Source organism: Zootoca vivipara, chromosome 2 (genome assembly GCF_963506605.1).
Source record: "Zootoca vivipara chromosome 2, rZooViv1.1, whole genome shotgun sequence".
NCBI classification, from domain to species: domain Eukaryota; kingdom Metazoa; phylum Chordata; class Lepidosauria; order Squamata; family Lacertidae; genus Zootoca; species Zootoca vivipara.
In genome coordinates, this window is record NC_083277.1 from 7,367,534 (window position 1) to 7,378,291 (window position 10,758).

The 10,758-nt window shown below is 46.7% G+C and overlaps 1 long non-coding RNA gene across 1 annotated transcript; it reads right to left on the reverse strand.

The window, feature by feature from the left end:
* Nucleotides 1-5,082: 5,082 nt before the first annotated feature.
* On the reverse strand, nucleotides 5,083-9,124 carry LOC118076524 (uncharacterized). Its single transcript, XR_004691507.2, has 3 exons — nucleotides 9,072-9,124; nucleotides 7,439-7,670; nucleotides 5,083-5,760 (listed from the first exon to the last, which is right to left on the reverse strand). It is a non-coding gene; the product is annotated as an uncharacterized LOC118076524 (long non-coding RNA).
* Between the last annotated feature and the right edge of the window lie 1,634 nt (nucleotides 9,125-10,758).

The following is a 10,758-nucleotide window of genomic DNA, read 5'->3' on the forward strand; positions in this document are numbered from 1 at the left end:
TATCACATCAAGGGGTCCACACGGCGATGCCCTACCAGTGCGAGGAGTGTGGCAAGATCTTTTCTCACTTAGCCAACCTGAGGGTGCACGAGAGAGGCCACGTGGGGCCGAAGCCTTCCAGGTGCCCGGCCTGCAAGATAAGCTTTGCACGGTCCTACTTGTCCAACCTCGCCGAACATCGGAGAACTCAGCAGGGTACGTTGGAACAGAAATATTCTCCCTGTGTGAAAATAGAAGGCACCCAGGAGCTGTTTCGGATGGGGAAGGCAGAGGAGAGGCCACACCAATGTCCACACTGTGGCGAGAGTTTTGAGGATGAGTCAAGCCTTCGTGAACATGAGAACACCCACAGGCGGAGGACCACCTAAACTCTGTGGGATGTGCACACCTCTGTTAACATTGAGGGATACAGGCTTGGGCCACAAACCAAGACATGTTGGCAACCAGTTGTGTGTGGGGGGGTTAGCCTTTAAGCCTTTTTTTAGCCTTTTGATGATTGTTTAGTTTAGAAGTTGCTCTACTGTTTTCGTTGCATTGTTTTATAGTTTGGCAGCATTTGACCGTTTTATGAAAACTGTCTGTGGGAGAAGCCAGATAGACGGAACGTTTTCCTCTGTCAAATCAAGGACAGCCATCTTTTTTGTGTGGGGCCACAGGGATTTTCCTTTCACAGACTTGGCATCTAAACCAGATGTGGGGAACATTGATCCACCCCAGATGTTGCTGAATTGCAGCTCCCATCCTCCCTGGCCATTAGCCATGCTTGTTGCAAGGGCTGGTGGGAGCAGGCCCGGCTCTAGGTAAGGTCCCGGTGGCGCGGGGCGCCAGGCCGGCAGGGGGCGCTTGTGGCGAAGCCGCGCTGCGCGCTGCGAGGGCAAGGGCGCTGGAGCGCTCTCCGTGCCTCAGCGCCAGGGCGCCCGACCTGCTTGAGACGGCCCTGGGTGGGAGTTGTAGTTCAGCAACATCTGGAGGGCCAAAGGTTTCCTATACCTTAAATGCCCAGATCTCTCTCTTTTGGACATTGAGTTGTTCTCATCACATGCCTCTAAATGCACAGAGGGAGGGACGGAGATGGGGTATTCCCAGAAGATGTTGGACTGCCATTCCCATCTCCCTAACCCTTGGTCATGCTGGCTGAATCTGATGGAAGTCGCAGTCCTCTGAAATCTGCAGCACAGGAGCACAATGACTATCCTGGATCAGGATCTCTTGGTCTGTCCTTAATTCATTTGTTAGTATGAACTTGGATAATAGCTGTTGCAGGTTTTTGATTGCTTATGTAATGCAATGGTGACCGTTTTACTAATAAAGTTGAGATGATGCTTCCCCCACCCCTTGTTTCCTACTACCTAACAAATTCCAGCTCCCTCGGCCTGAAAAGCAAGATGAGTGCCAAACCCCATAATCACCTTTGACTGGATTTAACCATCCAGCGGTCCTTTGCCTCTCCTCTACTCTCTATTATTTTTGTCCCTATTAAAAAGAAGTGGCACAGCTTTCACATACAAGCAGCCATTTGCAGCACATTTGGGAAGACAGGAAGCTGAGTTGGACATTGAGTTGTTCTCATCATCTCATCATGGATGGCGGCTAACGGATTGAGGTTGAATCCTGACAAGACAGGACAGGAGGCGGGCAGGTGTGGAGGACTCTCTGGTCCTGAATGGGGTAACTGTGCCCCTGAAGGACCAGGTGCACAGCCTGGGAGTCATTTTGGACTCACAGCTGTCCATGGAGGCGCAGGTTAATTCTGTGTCCAGGGCAGCTATCTACCAGCTCCATCTGGTATGCAGGCTGAGACCCTACCTGCCTGCGGACTGTCTCACCAGAGTGGTGCATGCTCTGGTTATCTCCCGCTTGGACTACTGCAATGCGCTCTACGTGGGGCTACCTTTGAAGGTGACCCGGAAACTGCAATTAATCCAGAATGCGGCAGCAATACTAGTGACTGGGAGTGGCCGCCGGGGACCACATAACAGCAGTCCTGAGAGATCTACACTGGCTCCCAGCACGTTTCTGAGCACAACTCAAAGTGTTGGTACTGACCTTTAAAGCCCTAAACGGCCTCGGTCCTGTATACCTGGAGGAGCGTCTCCACCCCCATCATTCAGCCCAGACACTGAGATCCAGCACCGAGGGCCTTCTGGCGGTTCCCTCATTGCGAGAAGTGAGGTTACAGGGAACCAGACAGAGGGCCTTCTTGGTAGTGGCCCCCACCCTGTGGAACACCCTCCCAGCAGATGTCAAGGCAATAAGCAATTATTTTACTTTTAGAAGACAACTGAAGCAGCCCTGTTTAGGCAAGTTTTTAATGTTTGATGCTGTACTGTTTTTAATATTCAGTTGGAAGCCGCCCAGAGTGGCTGGGGAAACCCAGCCAGATGGGCGGGGTAGAAATAATAAATTATTATTATTATTATTATTATTGAGCTCTTGGTCCACCTTGCCCAATACTGTCTAAACTGACTGCCCGCAGTTCTCCTGGATTTCAGATAGCACTCCAGTGGCCAAAATATGATTATTATCTGAAGATTCCTCACTATTATCTGAGAATTTAGTTACATACTTTGCTCTGAGAAGATCTCCGATATACAGTGGTACCTTGGTTCCCGAACGGCTTAGTTGCTGAACAAATCAGCTCCCAAACACCGCAAACCCATAAGTGTTCCAGTTTGAAAAGGTTTTTCAGAAGCTGAATGTCCGACGTAGCTTCTGCTTGAGTGCAGGAAGCTCCTGCAGAAAATCGGAAGCCACACCTTGGTTTTTGAATGGTTTCGGGAGTCAAACAGACTCCCGGAACGGATTAAGTTTTGAGAACCAAGGTACCACTGTATATTTAAATGAGGAACAGGTGACAGTTGTCAGTTCTGACCTCATCCTTCTGTCAGATATTTGAGAGATGGGTGACTATGCCCATCTCTCAAAGTTGGCCTGCAAGATGCAAAGAGAGGGGAGAAAAGAAAATGACCTGGCGCACAGGGCCAAAAGAATCTGCACCCCTCACTACTCTGTTTGCAATTGATCATGTCCATGTCCCAGACATTTGGAATATGTGTAAGAAAATGCAGCAATGCAGGACACCACTAGATCTGGCAAACAAAATGATGCATTTAGCCATGTTAGAGCCTGGGGTCATTTTCTACTAGGAATCCTGGAAGTTGGAAATGCAGTACTGGCCACCAGCAGCAGCCAAAGGAAAATAGCAACACAAACACTTAATCATGGTAACCATTTTATAGCCTCTTGCAGGGTGATGCCAATAAGGCAGTAATTCTTCACAGAAGCAAAAACATAGGTGAAATCTAGACACACATTTAAAAGAAAAATCATGAAAATGCTTTTCTAAAATATATTGAATTTGCCATAGCTCACCATCGCCATCTAGTGTCACATTTGTATAATACACTTTACAACACTTTTATTTGCAGCTGTATAGCTGAGTCCTTGGGATACGGGTGGCACTGTGGTCTAAACCAGGGGTGGCCAACTCCGAAGAGAATGCCATCTATTCACAGAGTTTAAAACTGGCAGTTATCTACCCCCTTTGAGGGAGTTCAGGTCAAAGTTGTTAAGCTTTTTTTAGGGAGGAGGAAAGCCCATTTTTAAGGGTTCAGGTCAGAGTTGTTGAGATTTTTTTTTTTTGAAGGAGGAAGACCCATTTTTAGGGGTTCAGGTCAGAGTTGTTGAGCTTTTCTGAGGTGGGAGGAAAGCCCTGATTTTTTTTGGGGGGGGGTGATGGGCTAACATTTTCTAGGGGAGCCAAAGTTGTTGAGCTTCTTTGGGAGGAGCCAGTGATCTACCACAGACGTCCAGTGATCTACCAGTTGATCACGATCTACCTGTTGAGCATGCCTGGTCTAAACCACTGAGCCTAGGGCTTGCCAATTGGAAGGTTGGCAGTTCAAATCCCCACGACGGGGCGAACTCCCATTGCTCTGTCCCAGCTCCTGCCAACCTAGCAGTTCGAAAGCATGTCAAAGTGCAAGTAGCTGCTCTGGTTTCGCCAGAAGCGGCTTAGTCATGCTGGCCACATGACCCGGGAAAACTGTCTGCAGACAAACGTCGGCTCCCTCGGCCAGTAAATTGAGATGAGTGTTGCAACCCCAGAGTCATTCGCAACTGGACTTAACTGTCAGGGGTCCTTTATCTTTTTAGCCGAGTCCTTAGACATTTGATCCGACTAACCTGATCCTTTGTAGCGGACATAGCAGCAGCAGCAGCTAGAACATCTAGAAGGCAAAAATGTTTCAACTGCTTCCATGTTTGCGTTCCTGCCAGAAGGTGAAATGTGGCTACACTTACAGTAGCACTGTTTCCTTGTTTTTTGTATGCTGTTACATCCCCTCAAATCTGTTGCTACAGTATTATGAAACCATGCTTGCAATTGCTGATTTAATGATACATTGTTGTAAGCTGCTTTGAGCACGATTTAGTTGTGCAAAGGTCGCCCTACAAATAAAGTGATGGAGGTTACACAGAAGCAGCCGATGATTTGATGAAACATTCACCTTGCAGATTTCGCTACGTATGACTTCTTCCTTATCCTCACAAGCCGAAGGCTCTCCCTCCAACACACACTTCTGGGTTTCTGGCACCAGCATAAGTGTTGGGTGGTGCCTGCGCATCCACATTAATTGTGAACATCGCCCAGTGCACAAAGTAAGGATCAGCTCAGTCTTAAATGCATTTGATCATTTTATTGTTGCAATCATAGCAGCAGTCATATGGCACTATGAACATGGGCCTTTACGAAGAATAGGTATGACAAGTCCCTGCCACAAACAGCTTATAATCTAGAACAGGTACAAGGAAACAGAAGAAGGCATGACCAACAGCCAGGGATGTGAGGTTAGAAAGAAATAAACAACTATCTGACTTTTAGAAGACATCTGAAGGCAGCCCTGTTTAGCGAAGTTTTTAATGTTTGATGTTTTATCATGCTTTTAATATTCTGTTGGGAGCTGCCCAGAGTGGCTGGGGAGACCTGGCCGGATCGGCGGGGTATAAGTAATAAATGATGATGATGATGATGATGTTCCCCACCCATCTGGCTGGGTTTCCCCAGCCACTCTGTGTGGCTTCTAGCAGAATAAAAAAACAAAACACCAAACATTAAAAACTTCCCAAAACAGGGCTGCCACCAGGTGTCTTCTCAAAGTTGTGTAGTGCTTTATCTCCTTGACATATGATGGGAGGGTGGTTTAATGCCATAACCTGCCCTGGGACCTTTGAGAGAACGGCAGACGACAACGACATCAACAACCCTGGTCTTAATTACAAAGGTATCTGTGCATATAGGCCAAAGGCTTCCCAGAAGAGATAAGCGATAAGGAGGGACTTCAAGCGTTGGGCAGCTAAGTTGAATTCAAGAGTAGACTTATTGAAATCAAAAAGCCCCAATTAGTCATATTCATTCACTTCAATGGGTCTTGCACCTGATGCAACGCCAAGGAAATGAGAGGTATTCCACAGCATCCCAGTTCTCCTCCCCACTGTTCTGTCAGATGCGGGCAGTTATACAAGTCCCATGCCTCTGCCCCTCACTGCCCTCTAAAGGAGCCAGGTTCTGGAGAGAAGGTTATTGTTGAGGGAGCCATCAGATGTGGGCCAAGCCCCAACAGTGCCCCATGTGGAGCAAGGCCTTTGGTTCCTTTGCGATTTCTGAACTTACAGAGGATCTTCCTTCCCTGTGAGCACCTGTGGCTTCACTGGGGGCTTTTGGCTCCTCCCCAGAAGAAACTGGTTCATCCACAACTTCCTCTAGGAGAGAGAGAGAAAAGTAAAATATTTACTATAGTAATAATAAAGTAACAAAGACGGAACAGGAAAGATGAGGGTAACAGGGCAGCTGTTTATCAGCTCCATCTGGTACGCAGGCTGAGACCCTACCTGCCTGCAGACTGTCTCGCCAGAGTGGTGCATGCTCTAGTTATCTCCCGCTTGGACTACTGCAATGCGCTCTATGTGGTGCTACCCTTGAAGGTGACTCGGAAACTACAACTAATCCAGAATGCGGCAGCTAGACTGGTGACTGGGAGCGGCCGCCGAGACCACATAACACCGGTCTTGAAAGATCTACATTGGCTCCCAGTACATTTCCGAGCACAATTCAAAGTGTTGGTGCTGACCTTTAAAGCCCTAAATGGCCTCAGTCCAGTATACCTGAAGGAGCGTCTCCACCTCCATCATTCTGCCCGGACACTGAGGTCCACTACCGAGGGCCTTCTGGTGGTTCCCTCGTTGCAAGAAGCCAAGTTGCAGGGAACCAGGCAGAGGGCCTTCTCGGTGGTGGCACCTGCCCTGTGGAACGCCCTCCCATCAGATGTCAAAGAGAAAAACAGCTACCAGACTTTTAGAAGACATCTGAAGGCTTTTCAGGGAGGCTTTTAATGTTTAATAGATTACTGTGTTTTATTTTTCTGTTGGAAGCCGCCCAGAGTGGCTGGGGAAAGCCAGCCAAATGGGCGGGGTATAAATAAATAAATAAATAAATAAATAAATAAATAATAAAAAATAATAATTATAACAGAGGGGAGCTGATATGGGAGGAAGAAGTGAATGCAAAAGGACCAGAGAGGAATAATAACATAATAATTTATTACTCATACCCCGCCCATCTGGCTGGGCCTCCCCAGCCATTCTGGGCAGCTCCCAACAGCAGAAAACATCAAACATTAAAAACTAAACTGGGCTGCCTTCAGATGTCTTCTAAAAGTCAGATAGCTGTTTATTTCCTTGACATCTGACAGGAGGGTGACCCACAGGTTGGGCGCCACTACCGAGAAGGCCCTCTGCCTGGTTCCCTGTAACCTCACTTCTTGCAGTGAGGGAACTGCCATAAGGCCATTGGAGCTGGACCTCAGTTGCCCAGGTTGAACATTGGAGGTGGAGACGCTCCTTCAGGTATACTGGGCCGAGGCCAAAGGATGTAAGGAATTGGCAATGGGAGCTAAGTGAAGGAAAATAAGGTTGAGTGTGAAAGGAGAATGTTATTTACTTATTTATTTCCTGCCCTTCACTCAAAGGTCCAAGGGACAGTTACAGCATCAAAACGCAATATTAAAAAGAATTTGAAACAACTTACAACCCTAAAAATTAAGGTCGAAAAAGTATAGGGGATGAGTAAAAATACTTGCAAATGGCTGTTCTTAACTTCGGGAAGCTGACCTACAGAACTCCTTGCCACAAGGTGGGGGGGAACTGCAGGGAAGAGAATTTAGCAAATCTCCAAAGATGGATTAGGTATTCACAGACAATTATGCCAGTCATTTGCACCCGATTACACTACACAGTGCCTACATATAGCACTGGTTATCTGATGAGCTCTGCCCCTGCACTGTCATTTTGTGTCAGGTGAGCCTCAGGAATTTTCAGCCACCTGAAGTGCCTTTAAAGGGTAGAAGATTTGAGGCCCCCTGTTGTAAAGTACAGTACATACATTGCAGGTCCCAAGGAGCCTCTGAGCTTCCTGAAAGGCAGGAAGGAGATCCAGCTGAGGTCGGCTCAGGAAGGCGATTCACAGCATCCATGAGTTCAAGCAGGATCTGATAGAGGGAGGCCTTCTCATCACCATCTCCTCGCTGGATTTCAGAGGACAGCAGCCTCCTCTCAAGATAACACAAAGCCTGGCTTGCCATGGGGGATCTCACAGCCGCCACCTGAGATGCCATCTTCAAGAATGAAAGAGAAAGAGAAAGGAGACCTTTTAGGGCAGAGCAATAGTGTTGGGTCCAATCCAGCCCTCCAGCCCATAATAAGCATCCTTATTCCATGATTTGATTATACAGTCGTACCTCGGGTTATGAATACCTCGGGTTACGAACAACTCGGATTACGAACTGCGCAAACCCGGAAGTATTTTTGCCGCATGCGCGTGCGCAGATACAGCATGCGCGGTTTGCGCATGCGCAAAGATAGCTAAAATAGCACTTTGCGCATGCGCAAAATGGCGGTTCGGGTTATGAACTTCTCGGGTTACGAACTGCGACCCGGAACGGATCGTGTTCGTAACCCAAGGTACAGTGGTGCCTCGCTTAACGAATGCCCTGCTTAACGAAATTACCGCTTAACGAAAGGATTTTTCGAGCAGAGCTTGCCTCGCTAGACGAATGCGTTTTACGAAAAATTCGTCTAGCGAATCGCGGTTTCCCATAGGAATGCATTGAAATTCAATTAATGTGTTCCTATGCACCACTGTATATATTTTATATATCAGGGAAGAACCTTAAAGACATCACATTTATTTCAGAGGAAGACCCAGCTGCCCTTCTCCTGCTCTACAGGGATAATGGAAAATAATAAATAACAATTTACTCTTGGCAGCTCCCAACAGAATATTAAAAACACCATGAAACAGAAGTTACAAAAAGGAGCCAAAATCATAAAGGAGCAGAAAAGACTATTTAAACTGAGTGCAAAAGAAACTTTCTCCCAATTCTCAGCAATGGATATTCAAAAGCATAACCACCCCTGTGCCTTACAGTATTTTGATAAAAGCTTTTTTTCTCTCTCTCTGCCTCACTTTTGTAACATCCCGGGGAACGGGGAAATCAAAAGTTTAAAATATGGGACACAACAAACACATCACCACACCTGGCTAGAAAACTTGCAAAGGAGATTAAACCCTTTTGAAGGGGTGTTTTAAACCCGCCGTTGAAATCCTCCTTTTTTGCCTCGTGGTGCAAAAGCAGAAATCTGTAGAAAGAGGCTCTGCTCTGGAATCACCTTAAAATATGTTGCTTTGGTGCACGGATGCTCCCAAGCCCTCAGTAACTTCAAATCCTGAAAAAGTCATATGCTTTTTTTTCTTCCTTTCTTTTTAAATCGATTTTACAAAAGGTTTCCAACATATAAGGCAATTTAAAAAAACCCAACAAAGTTAATATGTAAAAAGAGCAAAAGAAGCAAAAGGAAAAGAGGAGAGGGGGAAAACACGCACCCACACTATCTTAATCTTTAATTCGGAAATAGGCTTTTCTGACTTTATTTCATAGTAAAATAAATAGCCGCCTCTTCTTTTAGTTTCTGCTTCCCATCTCTCTGCAGACACTAAAAGCCTCCCCTAAGCTCACCCGAGATCTCCTCACCGAGCCCAGCGAGCATCCACGATCCAGCTTCAGCCACGCTGTAAGAAAAAGAGAGAGCTGACAGGAAGCGGGAATTTTTCAAAAGCAGCTGCTCGTGACGTCGTTTCCGGGAAGGGAGTCGCATTCGAAACAGAAAGCTACGCGTGGAGATCCTGTCTAGGAACCCCGGCTCTGTTCCCAAGGCGACTCCTGGGAGGTGAGAAGGGGTATCGATCCCTCCGCTCCCCTGGCATTTGCTCAGTTCATAGCCGATTTGGGAAATACTGTATGGATTATTTTCAGTTTCAGAAACCGGGAAGCTGCAGTCTTCCAGATGTTGCTGGACTCCCAAAGTCCCCTCATCCCTTAGCACTGGCTGTGCAACATCTGGAGAGCACAGGCTCCCTGCCCCGGGCGTATGTGACGCCCTGCAAATGTTGTTGCTCCCCAAAATCCCCTCAGCCCAGCCCTGCCGAGGATCAGTGGGAATAGAAGTTGTGGTTCAAAGATATATTAAAAAAGACCCACAGAGAAGCTAGCTCAAAGGTACAAGAATGTGTTATTAGAATTTTAAGGTCTCAGATATAGAATAAATAATCATAAATGCACACATATCTAAATATATGAACCATGTGTCTGAAATAGTATGGGAGAGCAGTACTGAAGCCATTTTGACCCTCCCAATGACCTTAAATATTCCTCTGCAATAAGGGAGGCAAATGGGGAAAGCCTTCCCATTGTCATTTTGCTTGCGAATCCTGCCTTAAGGATGTATTTGTATAAGAAAAGGGTGAGCCTGTGACCTGGATTCAAGAACTAAAGTATTAACCGTCACAAAATAATGACCAGGCTGCCCAGGTAATGCAATCAGTGACCATTATCAGGTATCCTGGTAGGCAGGATTTCTGCTGTAGACCACCTCCTTCTGTAATGTATGTATGATGGGGGGGGCGGTCTTGGGCTACAGGGTGGGCAATTTCAAAAGTCTGTACAGTGGTACCTTGGGTTAAGAACTTAATTCGTTCTGGAGGTCTGTTCTTAACCTGAAAGTGTTCTTAACCTGAGGTACCACTTTAGCTAATGGGGCCTCCCGCTGCCGCTGCACCGCTGCCACGCAATTTCTGTTCTCATCCTGAAGCAAAGTTCTTAACCCGAGGTACTATTCCTGGGTTAGCGGAGTCTGTAACCTGAAGCATCTGTAACCCGAGGTATCATTGTATAAGGGCTTGCACACCATTGTTCAGGGTTCTCCCCCCTCCTGCATGTGGTGAGTGGGGACCGTGTTGCAACAGTTCCTTGAATAAAGATCAGGCTTACTAGCCGCTTTGCTTCTCAATATACTCCGGTTGGCCTCTGTTATCTTCTCCTATCGATAGGGAACCCACTTAAGGACTCGATACAGGCTCTGGAATACCCCATAAGGGAAAGGGAGCCGTTTTTCTTATAATAAATGTATTAAACAAAGGTTGGAAATGTAAGGACTGTGAGGGGACATTCTGACATATGTGGTGGACCTGCAGGAAGACAAAGGCTTTCCTTCCTTGTAGGTTTTTAAAAGTGGCAAGTCAGGATTTTAAAAATCTTAAAAATGTATAGATCTCTATATAAACTTCAAATTAGATTCTGAGCATGGGCATGGGAGATGTCAGAGGAGTATAAAAATATGCATGGTGATGGGACTCTCCTTCCTTGG